At 40.5% G+C, this 26,129-nt stretch overlaps 1 long non-coding RNA gene across 3 annotated transcripts in view; it reads left to right on the forward strand.

Moving 5' to 3' along the window:
* Positions 1-25,912, forward strand: part of LOC138845201 (uncharacterized) — a 192,243-nt gene extending 166,331 nt beyond the window's left edge. For 2 of the 3 annotated variants that reach the window (XR_016220756.1, XR_016220765.1), the window contains one exon: positions 11,708-12,381. This is a non-coding gene — a long non-coding RNA (uncharacterized LOC138845201). Of the gene's footprint in view, positions 1-11,707; positions 12,382-25,897 lie in introns of those variants that run through there. The other variant, XR_016220760.1, reaches the window with a different exon arrangement.
* The last annotated feature ends 217 nt before the right edge of the window (positions 25,913-26,129 follow it).

Consider the following 26,129-nt stretch of genomic DNA (forward strand, 5'->3'; position numbering starts at 1 on the left):
CAGTTTCTTCAGAACTTTGTGTTGAAAAGATCAGATCATCTTTTCCCCACTGTATTGCTTCTGTTACTTTGTCAAAGATGAATTGACTACATTTATGGGATTCTCTTTCTGGACTCTGTTCTGTTGACCTATATGGCTTTCACCAAAACCAGTCTCAATGACTATAGCTTTATAGTACGGCTTGATGTCAGATAGTGTCATCCCGACTTTATTGTTCAATATTGTGTTGGCCATTATGTGTCTTTTGCCTGTCTTGTTCTTTTTAATTGACTATGTAATATTGCATTCCATTAACATGCTGTAATTTAGTTTGTGTCCTAGTGAGGATATTTAAGTTAGATTGAATTCTTTGCCATAACAATTATAGCCCAATAAATAATCCCATGTTGTTCTGTGAACCTGAGTACTTCTATGGTATAGTGCTAATTACTGCCCAGCTGTTCTCATTAGATATAGTTGCCTGTTATACTCCACACCTTCAATGACGAATGCATACAGAGCTTTTCTCTCTCTACCTGATGAAGGAAAAATGGTGTTTATTTGCAGTTGTTTCAGTGTAGATTCTCATGGGTAAAACCAGCCAGCTTATTGCATGTTTAGAAGCCACTATTTTTTATTCTAAAGAACTCTCGTCTTTTGTTCTTTTTTTCAGTTGGGTTCCTGATCTTATTTGCAAGTTAATTGTGTGACTTCTTTTCATACCATGTCTTTTGGACTTGGATTTTTTTTTTTCCTAATGGTATAATTCTTAAGTGATTGTGTGTATGTTTATGTGTAGTTTTTCCTAGTTTGACTTTTGAGTTTTGTATCCTGTTAAAAATTATCCGGGGCCAGTTTTTGACCTAGTGGTTAGGACGTTGACTGGGACTCTGGTGTCTCCTGTCAGAGTGCCTTGGTTCAATTCCTCACTCCAGCTTCTGATTCCAGCTTCCTGCTCATGTGGACTCTGGGAGGCAGCACTGAAGACTCAAGTAGTTGGGTTCCTGCCACCCATGTCAGAACTAGATTGTGTTCCTGGCTCCTGACTTCGGCCCCTAACCATCATAGGTATTTTGGGGGAAAGAACAAGCAGATGAGAGCACTTTGCCTCTCAAAAGTAGTAAGATTTTTCGAAAAATTTCTGTTATTGTGATTTTAAAAGCAATTTCAGATTGAGTGTTAATTTGAGGAATAAGTTTTCAATTGTACATTTGTAAGATCAAGGCTAAAATTCATTAACCAAGCTTGTTCTTGAGACTGCGTTAGTGCCCATTTATCTGCAGTTTGGCTTTTCATAGTTTCAGTTAGTCATGGTCAACTATGGTTTGAAAATATGAAATGGAAAATTCCAGAACTAAAACTTTTAAGTCTAAAATTGAATACCATTCATATACGGTGTTGCCAGTATGGGATGAAATCTTATGCCATCCTGCTCTGTCCCGCCTGGGTCATGAATCACTCTGTCTATGGTTCACACTGTATATACTATCTTCCTATCAGTCATTTGGTAGCCTCCTTGGATGTTAGACTGATATTTGTTCAAGTGCTTGTGTTCACATAACCCTCATCTTGCTTAAGAATGGTCCCAAGTATAAGAATAGTGATGCTGGCAATTCAGAAACACCAAAGCAATGTAATAGAGGTATTGCTTTCTTGTTTTCAAAGAAACTCTTTATTACAGTCTATTATGGTGATAGCCCATTTTATGTTATGGTAAAGTTTAACCAAGGTATATAAACAGCAATATCTATGTCTAGATTGGACAAGACAGCAGACATGGGCTTTCTCATTATTTGCGGTTTCAGGCCTTTGCTGGTTATCTTGTAGCATATCCTGCATGGATAAAGGGAGGCTATTGTATATACTTCAGAATGTCTCTCCCTCCTCACTACCTATGGTTTTCAGTCTGTAAAATAACTTTGTTAGAACCATCCCAAAGTGGAACTGGCTGCTTTTTGAGTACCTTTCTGTCCCTGGAAATGTTCGAGTCAAGATCATCATGCGTACCGGGGAGGTACTTTCATCATTACTTACAGAGGTAGAATCTAGAGCAGTCTAGTCCATGGGAAATATTTCATTTTATATCCAAGTATCCATATTTAGAAAAGGAACAGGTAATCCAATATCTCATGTATCATTGAGACATAATCAAAATCAAGATATTTTAGTATAGAAAATAATATATAATAAGTCTTCAAAGACTTCTGTGTATTTTATTCTTATACCATATCATCATAAGGAATAGCTACATTTCAAATACTCAATACCTTCTAGGAGCCAGTGGCTACTGTATTGGTTAGAAGGGGTCTTGATAGAGCCCTTTGTGGTGGGAAGCTTCATCTCTGAAGTCATTCATAGAATAGCCCAGTAAATGGTGCTTGATTATTCACAAAAATGGCCATGTGTGGATGAGCTTAAACAGCTCAAAGATAAAAATAGAATTCAGGTCTCCTGTCTTTATCATGCTAAAACCAAAGAGAGTGAATGCATGTAGTTTAATCTTAGCATTTTAGTGTCTTCCTTTTTGAAAGTCAAAGTCATAAAACTTGTCTCACTTATCTTGCAGAATTTTGAGGTTCAAAAAAGGTAAAAGATGACTGTGTTTTGAAGCGTTAAAAGCACATTAAATATGATGTGATTGCTTAAGCAGAGCTAGTCATTCGGCAATGGCTCTGGTCCCAATTCTGCCATCGGTTTGTTGAATACCCTTAATCTCTTTATGACTGTTTTTATCTGTTAAGGAGAGATTATTTGAAATGGATGCAATGGTGGTCCCCCCAACAAAAAGAATCACCCAACCCTTGATATGTTTCTGTGTGGCTTATTACAATGCTTTACCTGCCCCCCCCCCCCAAAAAAAAACTCACAAAATGGTAGACAGTAAAGAATTGCGGTCAAGTGAACAAACCTGGGTTGTGGGATGCTTCATTTCACACTCCAGTATTTACACTCCAGTTCAGTATTAGATTAGTTGTGTGATGAGGTTTTCCTATCCATTAATTGAGTCTCTTAGCAGTACTTCTCTGCTAGAGGCTGAGGCTCCAGAGAGCCAGTCCACATAAGCGACACCACAGATGCTGAGACTTACCAGGTTTAAACACTGGTTTGCTATGATCAGTGTTATAGACATGGCAAAAAATGGCATTTTTAGCCTGTATTAGTTCACTAAGGCTGCTGTAACATTACTGAAAGCTTGTCAACTTAAAATAGCACATGTTTATTCTTACAGTTATGGAGCTCAGAAGGAAGAAGTCAGTTTCACTGACTGAAACCAGATTGGCCAGGCTGAATTAGGGGAGAATTCCTTTCCTTGACTTCTCCAGGTTCTAGAGTTTCATTCCCAATATCACTTGATTCATGCAGGTTTCTGTCATCTTCAAAGTCTTCAGGGTGGCATCTTTAGATTTGTTTCGTTGTCATGTCCTTTTCTCTTCCATTTCTGTGTCAAATCTTGTGTCTCCTTTGTAAGGACATATGTGATTGCTTTTAAGACTCACTAGATAATCCAGTGTAATCTGATCATCTCAACATCCTTAAAAACTTTATATGCAAATTGGGCTTTGCAGATGTAATGGTCACAGTTCTAGGGGTTGGTCCTGGATGTCTTTCGAGGGCCAATATTCAGATTATCATCGAGTCCAACTTTATTAGACCCGATTATACTCGACGGATTTCTATTCTTTCCTCACCTTATCCCTTAGTGTCACAAAACTAATAGAAGGGGATATGACTCACACCTGATTTCAGACTCCAGTTTTTCATTTTTGCAAGAATTTTTAACATTCATTTTATTTGAAAGGTAGAGTTGCAGACAATGAGAGGGAAAGACAGAAAGGTCTTCCTTCTGTTGGTTCACTCCCCAGATGGCTGCAATGGCTGGAGCTGTGCCAATCTGAAGCTAGGAGACAGGTGCTTTCTCCCAGTCTCCCATGTAGGTACAGGGGCCCAAGGACTTGGGCCATCTTCTACTGCTTTCCCAGGCCATAGCAGAGAGCTGGATTGGAAGAAGAGCAGCCAGGACTAGAACTGGTACCCACATGGCATGCCAGTGCCACAGGCAGAGGATTAACCTTACTGTGCCACAGTGCCAGCCCCAAGAATTTTTAAGGTATACAAACTTCACATGTTTCAGATATATAGTTTTTAGGAACACAGTGATACCTACCCCCCATGCTCCCCCCCACCCCCTCCACCTTCTTCCTCCTCATGCTTTCATGTCAGTTTGGACAGTTAGAATTGTTTCTCACTCTTCAACTCATTTTGTGATTAGTTGTTGATGCTTAGTTTAGTGCTAACCATATGGTTGCCCTACCTAACCAAGATGTGTAAAAGAGAAACACACACAAATCACACAAACATAGGGCTATGAAAGATAGCTACGGGCAACATTCAGAGTTTAGAGCAGGTGTGTTATATCCCAACATAATTTTGTGTGAACTGGGGGGTATTTTCACATTGGGGAGATCTTTGCCCTCTTTTTTGTAGAGACGTGGCTGCAATCCTTTACTTGATAACTATACTTAAGTTTACCTAGGAGTAGGAGATTCATAGAGGTGAGCAGGAAAATAGTTGTCATTACTGGTCAAAGACATCCTATGAGAACGCTTGCTAAGTAGGAGTCAACAGAAGTGAACAGAACTCCCAAAACAATAAAATATTTCATTGAAGAGAGGCTGGTGCTGCAGCACAGTGGGTTCATCCGCCGCCTGCAGTGCCGGCATCCCATATGGGCGTTGGTTCTGGTCCCGGCTGCTCCTCTTCCAATCCAGCTCTCTGCTGTGGCCTGGGAAAGCAGTGGAGAATGGCCCAAGTCCTTGGGCCCCTGCACCCACATGGATTGGCACAGCTCTGGTCATTGTGGCCATTTGGGGAGTAAACCAACAGACGGAACACCTTTCTCTTTGTCTCTCCCTCTCACCATCTGTAACTATACCTCTCTAATAAAATCTTTGAAATATTTTTTAGAGAAAGTATTTTAATAGAACAAGTGATTGCATGTTCTTAAAGACTTTATTTATTTGAGCAGAGTGAGGATTGGCTTCTGTTGGTGTGTATGTAAATAATTTTACCTGAAGTAGTCCATTCTGGGCCTATGACTAACATCAAAGAGAGGAATGCCAAAATTGGAATTTGTGCTTTAGGATTAATGCTATCATGAGGAGAAGTTATACATTTAATGTATTTTTCCAAGATTGCTCAAGAAACGAAAATGTTGCTTTCATGCACCATTGCTACTGGTACTCAATGAACTTCATTTTTTTTCTATCTTCTGAAACCTGGCAATTTTTAAAAAAGATTATTTGAAAAGTCAGAGTACACAGATATATAGAAAGTTAGAGTTACACACAGAGAGGTTTCCCATCCGCTGGTTCACTCCCCAATTGGCTGTAATGGCTGGAGCTGCACCAATCCGAAGCCAGGAGCCAGATTCTTCCTCTGGGTCTCCCACGTGGGTGCAGAGGCCCCAGGACTTGGGCCATCTTCTGCTTTCACAGGCCATAGCAGGGAGATAGACTGGAAGTGGAACAGCCAGGACTCAAACCAGTGCCTATATGGGATGCCAGCACTGCAGGCAGAGGCTTTACCCACTATGCCACAGCGCCAGCCCCATAATTATTTTTAAGATTTTATTTTTTGGCCAGCGCTGAGGCTCACTAGGCTAATCCTTTGCCTGCGGCACCAGCACTCCGGGTTCTAGTCTCAGCTGGGGCGCCGGTTCTGTCCCGGTTGCTCCTCCTCCAATCCAGCTCTCTGCTGTGGCCCGGGAGTGCAGTGGAGGATGGCCCAAGTGCTTGGGCCTCTGTACCCACATGGGAGACCAGGAGGAAGCACCTGGCTCCTGGCTTCGGATCAGCACAGTGCACCGGCTGTAGTGGCCATTTGGGGGGTGAACCAATGGAAGACCTTTCTCTGTCTCTAACTCTGCCTGTCAAAAAAAAAAAAAAGATTTTTTGAGAGGTAGGGCTATGGTTGAGGGGGAGGGAATACAAACCATCCACTGGTTCACTCCCCAAATGGCTGCAGCTTGGCTGGCCTGAAGCCAGGGGCTTTTTCTGGATCTCCCACGTGGGTGCAAAGAGTCAAGCACTTGGGCCAGTTTCTACTGCTTTCCCAGTGTGTTCAAGGAATAACACCTTTTCAATAGTTTTAGAATTTCTTAAAGATTTGAAAGGTAAGGGGAGAGGGAGATATTCCAGCTACTGGTTCACTCCCCAAATGGCCACAAATGGTCAGAACTAGGCTGTTCCAAAGCCAAGAGTTTCTCCTGGGTCTCCCACATGAGTACGGCAGCCAAAGTACTTGGGCCATCTTTTGCTGCTTTCTCAGGAGCATTAGCAGGGAGCTGGGCTGGAAGTGCAGTAGCCGAGACTTGAACCAGTGCCTATATGGGTTGCTGGAGGTGGCTTTACCTGTTATGTTACAATGCTGGCCTCAAATTTTTAATACATTAAAAATTTTTACAGGGAACATGTTGACATGATGGTAATAGGTTTGATAGAAAGACATAAGACAGAGAAAAACTACTGAGGCATGTAGATAAAGAGTATTCGTTCTGTCTACCAAGAAGCAGAGTCAAGATGTGACTAAAAAGAAAAGAAACTGCTTGAGGGATGGAGTAGTCAGGTGGAGCTTTCAGACCATGAAGCAGCACTTCCAGATCTGAGGGAGGATTTGGTAGAAGAACTGCTGCTACAACACAGTTCTGAGACAGTTTCAGCCAGGCTGAGAAGACCTCAAGCTAGAGTTGCCCATTGGATGAATCCAGATTGTCTTTGGAATGAATCTGCCTTAGTACCCTTGTCCTGCTCAGGAGAGGACCATCTCTGAGGTGCTACCGTTTTGTATGAAGGAGTTGGTAGATATGGAGAAATGGATGCAGCAAGAGATCTAATGTAACATTGTGGTTGCTTTGAAAGGGAGCAATAATTCTGGTCATTCTCACATGGCCTGTACCCACAGACCCTTCAGACTCATTCTTCAGTGGTAGAACTGACTTTTGGTTTTGCTTATTCCCATAGGAAATGCAGAGTTTGGAATATCTGAGATGTATAATACATAGAGTAGCATGGAAAAAAAGGTTCAGATGATGGTGAAGGCAGGGAAGTGCTTCTAGGGAGTTTGAATTTTCTTAGACAATAGGGTTTAAGTTAGAGGAACAAGTTTATATATGACTTTATAAAATTATTTTGCTTAAAGTGAGGAAAGTGAATTGAAATACAAGACAAACAATACAAGACAGTCCAAGCATTGAATGTTGAAGATTCAGTAAGTCAAGGTGATTGGAGAGAAAATGATTGTTAAAGACATCCACAGGACTGAGGGATCATTTATCAATAGTGCATAGGTAGAAGGGGGTTCTATCAAGGATTCTAGCCTAGATGAAGGATGGATCGATTGTGTCATTAACCAGTGTAGTATGTTCTAGAAAATCAGATGGGGTAGGAGACACATATTCAGTCAAGTTTTAGACCTGTTGAGTGATAGGTCTTATCACCAATGCCTCCTGAGGTGGTTTCTGGACCCTTAGTGGTAGTAGTCATCTCTGGGCACACTCCAACACACATCTCACATGTGCTGTGGATCATGGTCAATCCAGTCCTAGAAGGGATCAGAGCTCAGCAGGATGACAGCTGCATCCGTTTCAATGAGGTTAAGGCTACATTAGCTCTTTGGGCAGCAGTCTCACGCTATGTGCTTATTTTGAATTTGCTATTCATTTACACTTTTTTCACATGAACTACTTTTAAAAACAATTCTTTATTCTGTGCATTGAGTTGATTTTTAAAACTTCAATGCAATATTTTTCAATTGTCCATTATATTTTATCTTGTGAGCTTGGATACATTATTCTAGCTTATCAAAAATTGTTCTAAAATGTTAATTCTTTTGGCCTTTCTATCAATGATACTTCCAAACTTTGGGATAGCTTTGACTTTGGAAAGTAATTTTCATCCTAGTATCCAGTGTAAGTAGAATGGGACTAAATGAGAGCTTTGTGCCCCCTTAAAACCTCCTTCTAATTGACACCTAGTAGTCTTTTGTTTTTTCAAAATGGAACACTTTTCAGCTTCCTACATTTTTTTAAAATTTATGACAGAGTTAGAGAGCCAGAGATAAAGGTCTTCCTTCCATTGGTTCACCCCCTAAATGGCTGCTACGGCCGAAGCTATGCCGATCCGAAGCCAGGAGCTTCCTCCTGGTCTCCCATGTGGGTGCAGGGCCCAAGCACTTGGGCCATCCTCCACTGCCTTCCTGGGCCACAGCAGAGAGCTGGACTGGAAGAGGAGTAATCGGGACTAGAATCCGGCACCCATATGAGAAGATGGCGCCACAGGCAGGGGATTAACCAAGTGAGCCACGGCACTGGCCCCAGCTTCCTACATTTCTCCACCAGGATTTTCATAATGTTGAGATGAACATTGCTAATATATTTTTCTACTCATATCTTGTGTCTCCAGAATTTTCCCAGTCACTGTTTTCATAACTCTCTCAGATGGCACTGCTGGTCTTTCAGGAGCTTAGGGTGATACTCAGTATTTAGCCTTTCCTTTCCTAAGCTTATAAGCTCTGCTTAAATATGTACTTCCAGGAGTTTGATTTTAGACCCATGAGATTATCGTTTTCATAATCTGTTTTATGTAAGTAACAACTTTTAACCTCTTAAAGTCTTAACTTTTATTTAGTAAATATAAATTTCCAAAGTACAGTTTATGGATTACAATGGCTTCCCCCCGCCCCGCATAACCTCCCTCACACTTGCACCCCTCCCATCTCCCACTCCCTCTCCCATTCCATTCACATCAAGATTCATTTTCAATTATCTTTATATACAGAAGATCAATTTAGTATATATTAAGTAAAGATTGCATCAGTTTGCACCCACACAGAAACACAAAGTGAAAAATACTGTTTGAGTACTAGTTATAGCATTACTTCACATTGGACAACACATTAAGGACAGAGAGCCCACATGAGGAGTAAGTGCACAGTGACTCCTGTTGTTAACAAGTTGACACTCTTGTTTATGGCGTCAGAAATCTCCCTAGGCTCTTGTCATGAGTTGCCAAGGCTCTGGAAGCCTTTTGAGTTCACTGACTTTGATCTTATTCCGACAGGGTCATAGTCAAAGTGTAAGTTCTCTCCTCCCTTCAGAGAAAGGTACCTCCTTCTTTGATGGCCCGTTGTTTCCACTGGGATCTCACTCGCAGAGATCTTTCATTTAGGTTCCCCCGCCCCGCCAAGTGTCTTGGCTTTCCATGCCTAAAATACTCTCATGGGCTCTTCAGCCAGATCTGCTCTTCAAGTCTTGACTCTTACCTCAGACTTAAGTACTTTTCCCTTCAGAGATTAGTGCCAGTGTCTTAGCTGTCATATCTGCATGTACCTTTCAAACTCAATAGTGGAGAAGAGTTAACCTGCCTGTATAGTAATCCTGGATGTGAAACTTTATATCTACCCCTATAAACTCCAATTCCTTAGCTGTGTAATACAGATATTCATAATCCCTATCAAGTAAGTCATTGTTAACATGTTTTATGTGTTAATTCATATAAAAAGACTTAGAGTAGTGTCTGCCATGTGGTGGGAACTCAGTGAATTTAGCTATATCATTCCTCTTAGAGGTCACTTGGGTGGACCAGATGTCGTGTTTTCTTAACTATTTCCTCAACCTGTTCTCTCCACTCTTTATTAACATTGATTATTTTGAGCTTGAAGAGTATTTTGACAGAAAAGATGGTGTTTTAATGGTGGATCTTAACCAATTAAAGGTGGGTAAACGTTCATTGAATACCCTTGTCTTCTTTTGGTGTCTAGAATGCAAAATAACTTAATATTTATTTCACAAGAGCAAGCTGTTACTTGAATGGATTTTGGAATTAAATTCTTACTGTTCCCATTTGTTGTTTGTTTTCAGAGTTTATTCATCTTATTTGAAAGGCAGAGGCAGGAGGAGAGGGACAGGGAAAGAGACCACCTGCTAGTTTACTCTCCAAATGCCATTAACACAACCAGGGCTGGGGAATTTTTGTCTGTTCTGTCCTTTCCTTGTTTGCAGGTGTAATACCTTGCTCCTCTGGGAGACAGTACTGGGGGTCAGAGAGTGAAGACTTGGGAGTTTTGGTTCCCACATCCGTAGAATGGGGATCCAGGAGGGTGATCTCCAATGTCCCTTCCAGTAGGGACACTGTAGTGTGCAGTGACCTTAAGATTGGCTGACCTCCCATTCTAAGGGTTTGCCAAAAAGACGCTGATCCTGTGTTTCTCAGGGGGAATCATATCAAGGCCTGAGAAGCAGGAAGATCTGTCAGGCAGAGTCTGGGGGATTCCTTGTAAGAAGGGAGGTTTTCACTTATCTCACCTCATAACATCTATGTTAAGTACAATGTCAGAAATCTTGTGACTGCATCTTGAAACTCATTGGAAGAGCTGATTTAGTGAAACATTTTCATGAAATAAAACCATTTCTTTCTATGTCAGATCTCCACCACCAATCCATTCTAGCCAAGATTCCTTCTATTCTGCAAATAAACAAATGAGTCAGTCAAGGTTCCAGTGAACAGGCTTTATGGATGGAATATGCCTGTCAAAGAAATACCATAGTTGGACAGTAGTGCAAGCAGTAAGAACACTTTGTTAGGGACTGCTGCAATAGGGGAGAGAGACCTCAGTGTAGGTCTGACTTGATTTTGAACATAGCCTGGCAAGTGGCAATTTATAGTTAGGAGTAGGATGGGAATCCAAGGTTGGAAAATGATTAAGAGGATGTTAGGGTTAAAGGCGATTCTGGCAAAATGCACTAAGTAGGATTCTTTCTACAGGTTGTCCAAGGTGGGTTAGATGTCAAGGGTGGAGGATGAGGAATTCAGTCAGCTATTGACAGCTATCACACATGGAGAGTAGAGATTCTCTAAGCTGACTTCACATTTTTGCTAAATCTGGGCTCTTGAGGACATGCTCAAGGACAGGGCCAAGTTGAAGAAATGCAGCTCAAAGGAGCCTGACAAAGCTGGATAGAAAGCAGTTTAGCAAGCTCTAGAACACCCTTGCGTCTCTCAATGGAATTGAATGAATTTTCCTTTTCCCACTCCCTTTAATTACCTTTGATATAGGGCTGTGGCATCTGACCAGGGAGGTAAACTGGCCAGGAAGATGTTTGATGTGGTATTCGTGTAATGAGATAGGATTTTTTCCCTTGAACCTTTTCTCCCTCGTGTTTCTCCCTGGATGACTTCGTGCTATTGCTTTGAACAAAAGCTAGTTTTCCAAGTGTTTCTTTTGAGACTATGAAGTCAAAACAAAGATTCAAGGCACCAAAGTAGAAAAACTGAGACTATTAATATTTTTTTTTTTAATTTCTGCTTGGAGACTTTAAAGGAAGAAATCAGATACTTCTTTCTTTGGGAAAAATAAAGATGTGGTATTTTATTTCTTCCCGAGATTCATTCCAGGGTCCCATGAGAAGCTGAATATAACAAGCCCAGCAATAATCTGCCTAGCTCCTTGGGTAGTTCCATTTTGTTATCTCCACACTCAGCTGCAGAGGGATCCTGGCCCTGAACCCACAGCCAGGCGCATCCTTAGTGCTCGTTCAGAACCTGGACTGCCCCTCCTCACAATACAGCTCTTTGAAACGGAAATCATAACTCTTTGAAATGTGGTGCTGTGGCCAAACCTCTTCTCAGGGGAATCCTGCAGACACCTTTTCACTCTTCCTTTTGTTTGGCAGGAGATCGCATCATGGAAACCTACATTAAGAATGGTTTTTTGACATCATTTCTGTACTTGGACATGAGCCAGTGATTGCCTGAAAATCTTCTGAGCTACAAAGGACTTCACCAGCTGGTCAGGCTTATTGCTGGAACATTTGAAAATAATCTTCCATTTTACAGCAACTGAAAACAATGCTTTCAATTTTTAAATTGTAATCCCTGCCATTTCTGGTTTTACTTTGAACAGAAAGGGGAAATTCCCTCAGAGGGATTTCTTGAGACAAAGAAAGAACAGTTCTTCCATCCCCTACCCTGCTCAGTTTCCAGTTCCTTAAAAATTCACAGAATTCTGGCTTGTGGGTCTTTGTTTCTGGGCCTGAGTATTGCTGGTGAAAGAAGTCAGCCCAGTTTGCTGTGGGAGAGGGGAGGGTTATGGAGGTTGTGAGATACTTCCCTCAGTTTCGCAACCAAAGTTTCTGAGGAGGTGTGTGGCTTCTCAGTTATTATCCCTAAGTCTAATTGGGTAAATGCATGGAGTGACTGTTTGCATTTGGTTGAAGAATTGATTCATAAAGTACCACTAACCAGCTCATTTCTTTCCCCGACTTGTCTGCATGGAAAGTACTGACCTAAGTCTGTTCCTCTTATTTTCCTGAATGCGTATAAATGTCAAATAAAATGGATAAATAGCTATGATTTCATTTCTATTATGCACTACAATTGAGTTATGGTTGAAACACGGGACTTATTTATCTTAGGTTCTGTTGTCTTCTGCTCTTATACTAATTCTCAGATCACTACACAGCATATGTCAGGACATATACTCCAGCAACTCAAAAGAAAGTCACATACCAATGCCATTGTAGATGTTTTAAAAAACTAACATGTGAGCATGACTTAAAGTCAATGATTGTCAAGCTATATTCTGGTATATTTCATTGACCATAGGATTCTGAGGAATCCCAGTGGAGCTGCTAGACTGGTATAGTACTCAGTGGTAAAAAGAATGAAATCCTGTCTTTTGTAACAAACTAGATGCAATTGGAGACCATTAGTAAAATATGCCAGTCCTCCAGAGACAAATGTTTTCTGATATGTGGTAGCTATTATATGGAGTACAAAAGAATGTATTTGAATGAAATGCACATCTTGAGATTGTTTATAGCCCTTGTCTGTACGCCTGAAAAAAAAATCTACTTTCTATTTGAATTGTTTGTAGTCACAAGCTTAATCTTCCACTAAGCAAAGTAAATTGAAAGCTCATTACTGTAAAACATTAAAACTTAAGGAAGCAAATTGGAAGGTAGGGTGAAGGAGGGAGGGTGGAAATTGTTATGTTTAAGACTATGAAATGCATGAAGTCTGTTTACTTTATAAGTAGATGAAAATTATCATTTTTAGTCTAATACCTCATCCTCCCAAATATTCTAAGGTCCATTAAATCAAACAAAATAACAAACGGGTTTATGCAGAGTAGAGACTAAACCTTTCAAGTCCCATGTTCAGTTCAAGGATCTTCAAATGATAGTGCTTCCCCTACAGGGAGATGTTTTGATTACTCCTGAGTAACATCTACTAGTTATTCATAGGAATTGAGCTAGTTCATTATGACCTCAATTTAGAACAAGATTAGAGTGGCTCCAAAATGGCGGAATATGGAGGGAGTTCACTGATAGTCCAGGAAAAGCTAGTTTAATAAAAGTGAAGATAGTGAAGTCTCAGGAAAGAGTTAGGGAAAAAAACTGCAGAGGGAACTCTTCCAGAATTAGAGGGACACGGTGGATCTACGTGGAGGACGCCAGTGCCCACAGCTTGGGAGCGCAGCTGCCGAGAATCTTCTCCACACCAGTGCTGGAAAGAGGTGAGGCGAAACTGCAGTAGCCCAAGACACTGGTGGAAAGGTGACAGGAAGAGCCTAGAGGGAACGAGGCTTGAAGCCCCATGGAGGAAAGTACACCAGCCTAACTAGAGAGAAAAAAACAAAAGGGACAGTATGGACACGATTCTCTCCACACACCTTACAAAGGTGTGCAAGACAATAGAGCAGGTGCCATTTTGGACATACCTAACAGCTGTGCCAGAATGGGGCCACACCCACCCTCACACAAACAGAATAACCTGACTGTGGTTGGGAATAACAGGAGACTAAAACCTAGTGACTGTGTGGAGCTTATGAACTGGGACTGTGGAAAAAAAATTGAGGGTGTGTGGGAGAGCTCATGGTGTGGGTGAGACGTGAGTAGCCTCAGTGTGAGACACTACAAACTCGGTAGCTTTGGCTACCTGGTGAGGGACATTGCAGGGGAATCCGAGCTTACACTGAGGACTGCAAAGATCCTTTGTGTGGTCCTTGGGACAGAGCAGATGAATATTATACCCACTGTGGCAAACAAACAATAAAAGACCTAAATGAAATCTCTGTGAGTGAGATCCCAGTAGAAAGAATGGGCCATCAAAGGAGGAGGTACCTTTCTCTGAAGGGAGGAGAGAACTTCCACTTTGACTATGACCTTGTCTAAATAAGATCGAAGTCGGCGAACTCAAAAGGCTTCCATAGCCTTGGCAACTCATGACTAGAGCCTAGGGAGATTTCTGACGCCATAAACAAGAGTGTCAACTTGTTAACAACAGGAGTCATTGTGCACTTATTCCTCATGTGGGCTCTCTGTCCTTAATGTGTTGTCCAACATGAAGTAATGCTATAACTAGTACTCAAACAGTATTTTACACTTTATGTTCTGTGTGGGTAACAACTGATGCAATCTTTACTTAATATATACTAAATTGATCTTCTGTATATAAAGATAATTGAAAATGAATCTTGATGTGAATGGAATGGGAGAGGGAGCAGGAGATGGGAGGGGTGTGGGTGGCAGGGAAGTTATGGAGGGGAAAAAGCCATTGTAATCCATAAACTGTACTTTGGAAATTATATTTACTAAATAAAAGTTTGAAAAAAGATAGAGATATTGAAGAGAAACCAAAATGAAATGAAGAATTCAATAGAAAATAAAAACACATTTGAGAGCCTTAAAAACAATCAGTGAGGCAAAGAGAATCAGATTAGACAGAGCATGGGAAAGTATACAGTCAAACCAAAGACAAGAGGAAATTAGAAATCTAGTAAATAGTGCTTGGGAATCTACAGGATACTATTAAAAAACCCAACATTTGGGTTCTAGGAGTTCCTGAAGGCATGGATAGAGAGAAAGGATTAGAAGGCCATTTTAGTGAGATACTAGCAGAAAACTTCCTGGGTATGGAGAAGCAAAGAGACATCCAAGTACAGGAAGCATAAAGAACCCCCAATAAACAGGACCAAAAGAGATCCCCACCACAACACGTTGTAATCAAACTCACCACAGTAAAACAAAATATTCTAAAATGTGCAAGAGAAACAGATTACTCAGAAGATCTCCAATCAGACTCACAGCAGACTTCTCATCAGAAAGTCTACAGGCTAGGAGGGAATGGCGAGATATAGCCCAAGTTCTAAGAAAAACTGCCAGCCCAGAATATTATATCCTGCAAAGCTCTCATTTGTGAATGAAGGTGAAATAAAGGCCTTTCATAGCAAGCAGAAATTGAAAGAATTTGTTGCCACTCATCCAGCCCTGCAAAAGATGCTTAAAGATGTGTTACACACAGAAACAAAGAAACACGGTCATCAATATGAAAGAAGGTAAAGGAAGGAAACCTCACAGCAAAAGATCACAGGAAGTTCAGAGCACATATTAGAAATATCTTTGGGAAAATGGCAGGGCAAAGTCACTACTTGCCAATAGTCGCATTGAATGTAAATGGTCTCAACTCTCCAGTTAAGACACAGACTGGCTGAATGGGTTAAGGAAAAAACCCACCTACTTGCAGCTTATAAGAAACATCTTTCAGTCTGCATGCATCTTTGTTGGAAAGTGAAATGTTGGAAAAATATATTTCATGCCAACAAACCAAGAGAGCTGGTGTAGCCTTCTTAATATCAGGCGAAATAAACTTTAACACAAAAACTGTTAAGAGAGACAAAGAGAGGCACTATATAATGATTAAGGGATCAATTCAACAGGAAGATGTAACTATTATAAACGTATAGGCACCTAATTACAGGGCACCAATTTAAAAGATATGTTAAGGAACATAAAGGGAGACTTAGACTCCAATACAATAGTATTGGGGGACTTCAATACTCCACTTTCAGCAATAGATCAACCAGACAGAAGATCAACAAGGAAAGAGCAGATTTAATCGACACTATAGCCCAATTGGATCTAACAGATATCTACAGAACTTTTCATCCTACACTAAAAGAATACACATTCTTCTCGGCAGTACATGGAACCTACTCTAGGATTGACCACATACTAGGCCATAAAGCAAGTCTCAGAAAATTTTTAGAATCTTACGATGCAGCTTCTCAGACCATAGTGCAACGAAGTTGGAAATTAGGAACTCAGGAGTCCCTAGAGCCTATGCAAACACATGGAGACTGAACAACATGCTCCTGAATGAACACTGGGTCATAGACAAAGTCAAAAGAGAAATCACAAACCTTCTGGAAGTAAATGAGGAAAACACAACATATCAAAACTTATGGGATACAGCAAAAGCAGTGTTAAGAGGAAAGTTTATAGCAATCAGTGCCTACATCAAGAAATTGGAAAGGTACCAAATAAATGAGCTGTCAATGCATCTCAAGGATCTAGAAAAATTGCAGCAAACCAGACCTAAAACAAGTAGAAGAGAAATTAGAGGACAAATCAACAGAATTGAATGCAAAAAACATTACAAAAGAAAGATAAATGAAGAGCTGGTTTTTTGAAAAAAATTGACACCCCATTGGCCCAACTAACTAAAAAAGGAGAAAAGATCCAAATCAATAAAAGAGTTGAAAAAGGGAATGCTACAGACACCACAGAAATAAGAGTCATCAGAATTTACTACAAGGAGTTGTATGCCAACATCTGGGAAATCTATCAGAAAGATTCCTGGACATATATGACCTACCTAAATTGAACCATGAAGACATAGAAAACCTAAACAGACCCATAACCGAGTCAGAAATTGAATCAGTAATAAAGGACCTCCCAACAAAGAAAAGCCCAGGGTTGGATGGATTCACTGCTGAATTCCAGACAGTTAAAGAACTAATTCCAATTCTTAAACTAATCAGAACAATTGAAAAAGAGGGAATCCTCCCAAATTCTTTCTGTGAAGCCAGCATCAACTTAATTCCTAAACCTGGAAAAGATGCAGAAGAGAAAGAATTATTTTGATTGGTATTGCATTGAATCTATAAATTGCTTTTGGGAGAATGTTAATGTGTTGTATATCATCAAAATGTCCAAACTGCAGAAGAAAAACCATATGCTTATCTCAATAGATGCAGAGAAAGCATTCCATAAAATTCAACACCCTTTCATGATGAAAACTCTAAGCAAACTGGGTATAGAAGGAACATTCCTCAATACAATCAAAGCAATTTATGAGAAACCCACGGCCAACATCCTATTGAATGGGGAAAAGTTGGAAGCATTTCCACTGAGATCTGGTACCAGACAGGGATGCCCACTCTCACCACTGCTATGCAATAAAGTTCTGGAAGTTTTAGCCAGAGCCATTAGGCAAGAAAAAGAAATTCAAGGGATACAAATTGGGAAGGAAGAAGTAAAACTATCCTCTTTGCAGATGATATGATTCTTTATTTAGGGGGTCCAAAAGCTCTACTAAGACTATTGGAACTCATAGAAGTGTTTGGAAAAGTAGCAGGATATAAAAATCAATACACAAAAATCAATAGCCTTTGTATACACAGGCAATTCCTCAGCTGATAAAGAACTTCTAAGATCATTCCCATTCATAATAGCTACAAAAACAATCAAATACCTTGGAATAAACTTAACCAAGGACGTCAAACATCTCGACGATGAGAATTACAAAATCTTAAATAGAAGATAACAAAAAATGGGAAAAACCTTCCATGCTCATGGATTGGAAGAATCAATATCAAGATGTCCATTCTCCAAAAGAAATTTATAGATCAATTTGATACCAATCAAAATATTTTTCTCAGATCTGGAAAAAAGATGCTGAAATTCATATGGAGACACAGGAGACCTTGAAAAGCTAAAGCAATCTTGTACAACAAAAACAAAGCTGGAAGTATCACAACACCAGATTTCAGGACATACTACAGGGCAGTTGTTATCAAAACAGCATGGTACTGGTACAGAAACAGATGGATACACCAATGGAACAGAATAGAAACACCAGAAATCAATCCAAACATCTACAGCCAACTTTTATTTGATCAAAGATCCAAAACCAATCCCTGGAGTAAGGACAGTCTATTCAATAAATGGTGCTGGGAAAATTGGATTTCCATGTGCAGAATCATGAAGCAAGACCCCTACCTTTCACCTTACACAAAAAACCACTCAACATGCATTAAAGACTTAAATCTACGACTCAACACCATCAAATTATTAGAGAACATTGGAGAAACCCTTCAAGACATAGGCACAGGCAAAGACTTCTGGGAAAAGATCCTGGAGGCACAGGCAGTCAAAGCCAAAATTAACATTTGGGATTGCATCAAATTGAGAAGTTTCTGTACTGCAAAAGAAACAGGAGAGTGAAGAGGCAACCAACAGAATGGGAAAAAATATTTGCAAACTATGCAACAGATAAGGGGTTAATAAGCAGAATCTACAAATAGATCAAGAAACTCCGCAACAACAAAACAACCCACTTATGAGAGGGGCCAAGGACCTCAATAGACATTTTTCAAAGGAGGAAATCCAAATGTCCAACAGACACATGAAAAAATGTTCAGGGTCACTAGCAATCAAGGAAATTTAAATCAAAACCACAATGAGGTTTCACCTCACCCTGGTTAGAATGGCTTACATGCAGAAATCTACCAACAATAGATGCTGGAGAGGATGTGGGGAAAAAGGGACACTAACCCTTTGTTGGTGGGAATACAAACTGGGGAAGCCACTATGGAAGACAGTCTGGAGATTCCTCAGAAACCTGAATATAGCCCTACCACATGACCCAGCCATCCCATTCCTTGGAATTTACCCAAAGGAAATTAAATTGGCAAATAAAAGCTGTCTGCAACTCAATGTTTATTGCAGCTCAATTCAAAATAGCTAAGAATCAACCCAAATGCCCATCAACAGAAGACTATGAAGAAATTATGGGATATGTACTCTATAGAATACTACACAGCATAGAAAAAAATGAAATCCAGTCATTTGCAACAAATGGAGGAATCTGGAACACATCATGCTGAGTGAAATAAGCCAGTCCCAAGGGGACGAATATCATGTTCTCCCTGATTGGTGACAACTAATTGTGCACCAATAAGTAAACCTGTTGAAGTGAAATGGACACCATGAGAAACAATGACTTGATCAGCCCTTGTCCTGAGTGTCGAGGAACAACTTACTACTTTATCCCTTTTAGTGTTTTTTTGTTCTACTTAAAACCATTGGTTGAACTCTAACACACAATTATTCTTAGGTGTTTAAATTTAACTCAAAAGTGATCTGTTAAATATAAGGGTGGGAATAAGAGAGGGAGGAGATGTACAGTTCAGCACATGCTCACTCAGACTTACCCCTAATGGTAGAGCTAGAAACGTGCTAGGGGATTCCAATTCAATCCCATCAAGATGGCATGTACCAGTGTCATCTCACTAGTCAAAGTGATCAGTTTCAGTCCATAATTGATCATAACCATATGATTAAGAGGCAAAGGGATCACATAAACAAGACTAGTGTCTGCTAATACTAACAAAGAATCAAAAAGGCAGAGAACGATCCAACATGGGAAGTGGGATACACAGCAGACTCATAGAATGGCAGATGTCCTAAACAGCACTCTGGACTCAGAATCAGCCCTTAAGGCATTCAGATCTGGCTGAAGAGCCCATGAGAGTATTTCAGGCATGGAAAGCCAAGACACTCTGGCAAAGAAAAAAAAAAGACCTAAATGAAAGATCTGAGTGAAATCCCTGCATAAAGAATTGGCCAAAGTAGGAGGTACCTTTCTCTGAAGGGAGGAGAGAACTTCCACTTTGACTAGGACCTTGTCTAAATAAGATCGAAGTTGGTGAACTCAAGAGGCTTCCATAGCCTTGGCAGCTCATGACAAGAGCCTAGGGTGATTACTGACGCCATAAACAAGAGTGTCAATTTGTTAAGTCAACAACAGGAGTCAATGTGCACTTACTCCCCATGTAGGATCTCTGTTCTTCATGTGTTGTACTATGTGAATTAACGGTATAACTAGTACTCAAACAGTACTTCATACTTTGTGTTTTTGTGTGGGTGCAAACTGTTGAAATCTTTATTTAATATATACCTAATTGATCAGTATATAAAGTTCATTGAAAATGAATCTTGATGAAGAGTGTGATGGGAGAGGGAATGGGAGATGGGGGATAGTTGCAAGTGGGAGGTTGGTTACGCGGGGGGGAAAGGCGTTATAATGCAAAAGTTGTTTTAACTTTTATTTAATCTCCAAAGTACAAGATTAGGACAGAGTAATCAGAATCAAGAGTGAACTGCTTTGTTCCTCTTAAAATGTTGAGTATTTTCCAGCCTTTGAGAAGATAACAATATAGTTTCAATATTTTTTGCTACTTTCACATTGAATTCTCTACTTAAACAAAAGAATCCATGATCATGCTTGCATTCCCCATCACCCTTCCAGCTATGTTCCAATTGCACCTTGTGCATATCAACTTACTCTACATTTTGCTTGTTTCTTGTTGGCTCTCCTCCCTTCTCACATCTCTTCACCTGATTGTAAGCTCCTTAAGGAAGGAATATTTATTCACTGTTGTGTCCCTGCCTCCTGTTGCTTCCAACATTGGTTTATAGTGAGTGCTCCATAATGATTTGAGGAAACCAAACAAGTGATTTAGTTAAGTTTCAGAAGAAAAACACCAAGCAGTATAAAGTCATCCTTTGATAATCATTTAACAGAAATTCACTTCTAGGTTATGATACTTGGCCAAGGCCTGTGGATTCAGAGTCTCCTTTTCATCTTGCAAGTAGCTGAAGTTTGCTAGGGATAAAAAGGTTCAGTGATCTGTTATCTATATTGTATGTCTACCTATTGTTTATAATGTCCATCTCTTTCATCTTACAGAAATGCTGCAGAATTTACCTTATAACTGACTATAGATCCAGATGTCAGAGGAAAATACACTTCAGAATTTGCATACTTTCAGATCCATCAGCCAAACAGCAACCATGAACAAATTGATCGCATGCATTAGAGCAGCATCTGACAGCCATCCCAGACCTCATGATTGTGTCAGCACTTACACTGACATGTGCTCATTTCAGATCCCTAGCAGCACTAGCTTCCAGGAACTTGGTGGACAAAGTCTTTCTATGGAAGTAAACTGAAAGATTGATTTGACTGAACTCCAGCTGGTTGAAAAGCCATTATGTGCTAAATCTACTTAATGTGATTGTCATTGTCTCTTTGTTCCATATTTCAACTCTGGCTATAGTTTGGGTGTGGACTCACTATTAATAACCACTAGAGATTATTTTAAGTCAGAGTCATTTTTTGACATGTCACAATAGGGATTGGCTTTTGTCCTGAAATGTTAAGGTATATCTCTATGCTAACCACCCAGGGCTGACTGATTTATACTCATTTAGGTATTTGGTTATGTTTATGGAAAAATTTGAGGCACAGAAAGGGAGAGGGGATGAGGACATAACGAAAGAGAGAGTGCTCCAGTCCTCTGGGTCATGACCCAAATGCCCACAATGGCATATGGGGGGCCAAACCTCGACCTCAATTCATGTCTTCCGCATGGATGGTAAGGGCCCAACTGCATGAGCCATCACTGCTGCCTCTTGGGTCTGGATTAGCCAGAAACTATTCAGTAGCTGTGGCCAGGAAGTAAACTCTGGTACTCTTCATGGTTTATTGGTGACCTCAATGGCATATCAGCTGCTGGGCCTAATGCTACCCCCTTATTATCTTTATTTTATTGGTTGCTTCCAACATTGGAAGCAACAGGAGGCAGGGACACAACAGTGAATAAATATTCCTTCCTTAAGGAGCTTACAATCAGGTGAAGAGATGTGAGAAGGGAGGAGAGCCAACAAGAAACAAGCAAAATGTAGAGTAAGTTGATATGCACAAGGTGCAATTGGAACATAGCTGGAAGGGTGATGGGGAATGCAAGCATGATCATGGATTCTTTTGTTTAAGTAGAGAATTCAATGTGAAAGTTGTACAGTTGTAGCCCAAAAGTAACATTGGGTAGATAAAAAGTACTATGGCAGAGAGAAAAAAACATAGTAAGTGCTGTTAGTATCAACTGATAATACTTTAGAAGTACATTGCCACCGGCGCCGTGGCTCACTAGGCTAATCCTCCACCTTGCGGTGCCGGCACACTGGGTTCTATCCCGGTTGGGGCGTCGGATTCTGTCCCGGTTGCCCCTCTTCCAGGCCAGCTCTCTGCTGTGGCCCAGGAGTGCAGTGGAGGATGGCCCAAGTGCTTGGGCCCTGCACCCCATGGGAGACCAGGAGAAGCACCTGGCTCCTGCCTTTGGATCAGCGAGGTGCGCTGGCCACAGCGCGTAGGCTGCGGTGGCCTTTGGAGGGTGAACCAACGGCAAAGGAAGACGTTTCTCTCTGTGTGTGTCTCTCTCTCACTGTCCACTCTGCCTGTAAAAAAAAAAAAAAGTACATTGCCTATTCTTGAAGGTTGTGAACTTCTCTAGCTGTATCTGGTAGTATTCAGAAACTTAGTTTTACATAGGGAACACAACTAAGAACAGTCAACAGAAAGAGCTTATGAGAAATCTCACTATTGAATATTTTCATGAAGCAGAAGATTTAGTCAAGAAAATAATTTTCAAAAATAAAACCTACTAAATTGTTCTAGTTCTACTAATGATATGTATCTCTTATGTCCTGGTCTTTGCCCACACAGGTGTAAACACAGGTAAATGCTTGCATACTTTTCTTGTATCCAAATATTCACAAAATCTGTGATTCCACATGTTTCTTGATTATAGTATCATCTGTTTCAGAATCAAGTGAACACAGACTGTGGTTGTTCAGGGTGGGACATCTTCTGACCCACAAAGTTGGAGGCCCCAACTTTGAATCCTGACTTTCTGTGAACTTACTATCAGTCAGGTAATTGTTCTTAACCCTATTATTGATGTTACTATAGAATTGATTATCTATTGTATAAATTTCAGAGTCATGGGAGACTTCAATGAATGTATAGGTGAAAACTGACAATTAAAGTTACTGGACAAATAATGTATTGATTTGAATATTGTATCTCAGCTTGGCCAATGCAGTATTACAGGGAGGGGGAAGTGAAGCCTGCCTTTGCAGTGATCAGAACAGTGTCTGGGAGTCCTAATGATCACCCTTTCCTTCTCTGGGAGACTCCTAGGGAGGAAGGAAGTAGTAGGAAACTACAACCAGATGGGAGAGGAGTTGTCACCTTATTATATTTGATAAGCATCCAATAAACTCATTTAATAGAAGTTTAGGCTCCAGGCCTACGTGAGACTTCCTACTTTATTGCTCTTGAACCCCAGGTCCCCATAATCATGACCAGAAAATGAACAAGCAGAGGAGTGATGGATGTAGAACGAGATGGGGAGATGGAGCACGCAGTGTGGGGAACCATCAAGCCAACTGACCGTGGCTGTGATGGGAAGAGGTAGTCCTGGAGCTGGCCTTGGCCAGTGTCTCATATGGAGAACAAGAAGGACACCAGTCTCTCTGAGGGCACGATATCTCCCTGAGGCTTTGTCTACTGTAGTCCTGAACTCAGGAAGTTGCAAGAATGATTACTGTTCCCTGAGAGTCAGAGGCCAGGGATAGTGTATAGAGGCTAAAGGGAGGGATTGAGGAGCAAACTCTCCTTGTTTTATGCACCTGCACAGGACAGACCTCATGTTTCACTAGAAGGATAGCAGCTCTGTGTAGGACCCTGGGAGTAACCAGTCTATGACTTTAAGGATATCTCTGCTGGTTTTGTACTTTGCCAGTGCCATGGCTAATCTGACAGGAACATCTAAGAAGGAAGATATGCTTGTGTTCTTGTTGTGTATGATAGTTTTAAGATTTATTTGAAAGTCAGTTACACAGTGAAGGAGAGGCAGAGAGGTCTTCCACCTACTGGTTCACTTTCCAATTGGCTGCAACAGCCAGAGTGGTGCCAACCTGAAGGCAGGAGCTTCCTCTGGGTTTCCCATGCATGTGAAGGGCCCAAGGACTTGGGCCATCTTCTACTGCTTTCCAAGGCCACAGCAGAAAGCTGGGTTGGAAGTGGAGCAGCTGGAATAGAAACGTACACCTATATGGGATGCCAGCACTGCCGGTGGCAGCTTTACCTGCTACGCCACAGCACCAGCCCCTCTTTGTTTCTTGTGAGTGTGAAAGCTTTCTAGGAGCTACTTAGGCATTAGGCTTACTATCTTGTGCTTTCGTCATACAAATAAGTGGACTGTGTTACAGAAAACTGTTCCAGTGAGTATACTTAGTGTCTAAGAAAGCAAAGGTCTTTTTCAATATCCATGATTTCATACAATGTGGGTATCTAAGAATTCTTTTTCTAAATTCTCATAAGGTAAGAAGTAACAGTACAAGTAATGGCATCTTAAGAACTGAAAGATAAAATTTCTAAAAAAATTGAGCACAAGGCTTTGAGTGGTTTCAGCTCATCCATGTTTTTTAATGAGGTCCTGCATACAGTAGGTACCGAATCAAATAATTCATTAGTTTATAACACTACGCTGCACTCCATTTCTTATTTCAATTTTTTTAACTTTTATTTGGCAAATATAAATTTCCAAGGTACAGCTTATGGATTACAATGGCTTTTTCCCCTCCATAACTTCCCTCCCGCCACCCTCCCAACTCCTGCTCCCTCTCCCATTCCATTCACATCAAGATTCATTTTCAATTATCTTTATATACTTTATACTAAATTGATCTCCTGTAAAGATTAACAGTTTGCACCCACACAGAACATAAAGTGTAAAATACTGTTTGAGTACTAGTTATAGCACTAATTCACATTGAACAACACATTAAGGACAGAGATCCCACATGAGAAGTGCACAGTGACTCCTGTTGACTTAACAAATTGACACTCGTTTATGGCATCAGTAATCACTCTAGCCTCTTGTCATGAATTGCCAAGGCTATGGAAGCATTGAGTTCGCCGACTTCGATCTTATTTAGACAAGGTCCTAGTCAAAGTGGAGGTTGTCTCCTCCCTTCAGAGAAAGGTACCTCCTACTTTGATGGCCCATTCTTTTCACTGGGATGTCACTCAGAGATTTATTTATTATTATTATTTTTTATTTTTTTATTTTTTTTTGCCAGAGTGTCTTGGCTTTCCTTGCCTAAAATACTCTCATGGGCTCTTCAGCCAGATCTGAATGCCTCAAGGGCTGATTCTGAGGCCAGAGTGCTGTTTAGGACATCTGCCATTCTATGATTCTGCTGTGTATCCCGCTTCCCATGTTGGATCATTCTCTCCCTTTTTGATTCTATCATTTAGTAATAGCAGACACTTGGTCTTGTTTATGTGATCCCTTTGACTCAGACCTATCAGTGTGATCAATTGTGAACTGAAATTGATCACTTGGACTAGTGAGATGGCATTGGTACATGCTATCTTGATGGGATTGTATTAGAATCCCCTGGCACATTTCTAACTCTACCATTTGGGGCAAGTCAGCTTCAACATGTCCCAAATTGTACATCTCCTCCCTCTCTTATTCCCACTCTTATTTTACAGAGATTACTCATTCTATTTTTCTACTGATGTCTGTGCTACCATCAAAACTGAACCTCTTAGGAAAAATGATAGACTTTGGAAGATTAGAAAGACTTCTAAGTTTAGGTCCTTGTATCTTCATTGGAAGAATAACGTAGGGGCATATTGCTTATGTAATATAACAAAGTGAATTAAAACTTCAAACTTTTCATCAATATTTGTGTGTATGTTGGGGGGGGGTTGAGGTAGTGTTTTCCTAACCAAACAATTGTATTTTCCTTTTAAACTGATGATTTTTGTGGTATGTGGATTCCATTACCTTCTTCATTAACTTTTTTTCCTTTGGGGAATTTGTGCTTTTGACTTTATATATACTGTTAAATTCTAAAATAATTTCCTTTTTCTTTTTGCAGCAGACCATGACTCCAATATGCTTATTCCTGGAAGAGAGGCAGCCGTCATTGGGCAGCTAAATGCACTGGCCCCCAGTGCAGAGCTTCCGCTGGGTGAGGCCTCCTGGGTGACCAAGAACCATAGACTCTTTGATGAGCCTGCGTCTCAGTGGAGGGGAATAAGGCTCCGTTCTCTCCTAGCCTGCCTTCTGAAGAATGTCTATTTTTGGAATAGATTAAGTAAATACAAATG

This window comes from Oryctolagus cuniculus, chromosome 14 (assembly GCF_051225735.1).
Source record: "Oryctolagus cuniculus isolate XC-2025 breed Fujian yellow rabbit chromosome 14, ASM5122573v1, whole genome shotgun sequence".
Classification (NCBI taxonomy): Eukaryota; Metazoa; Chordata; class Mammalia; order Lagomorpha; family Leporidae; genus Oryctolagus; species Oryctolagus cuniculus.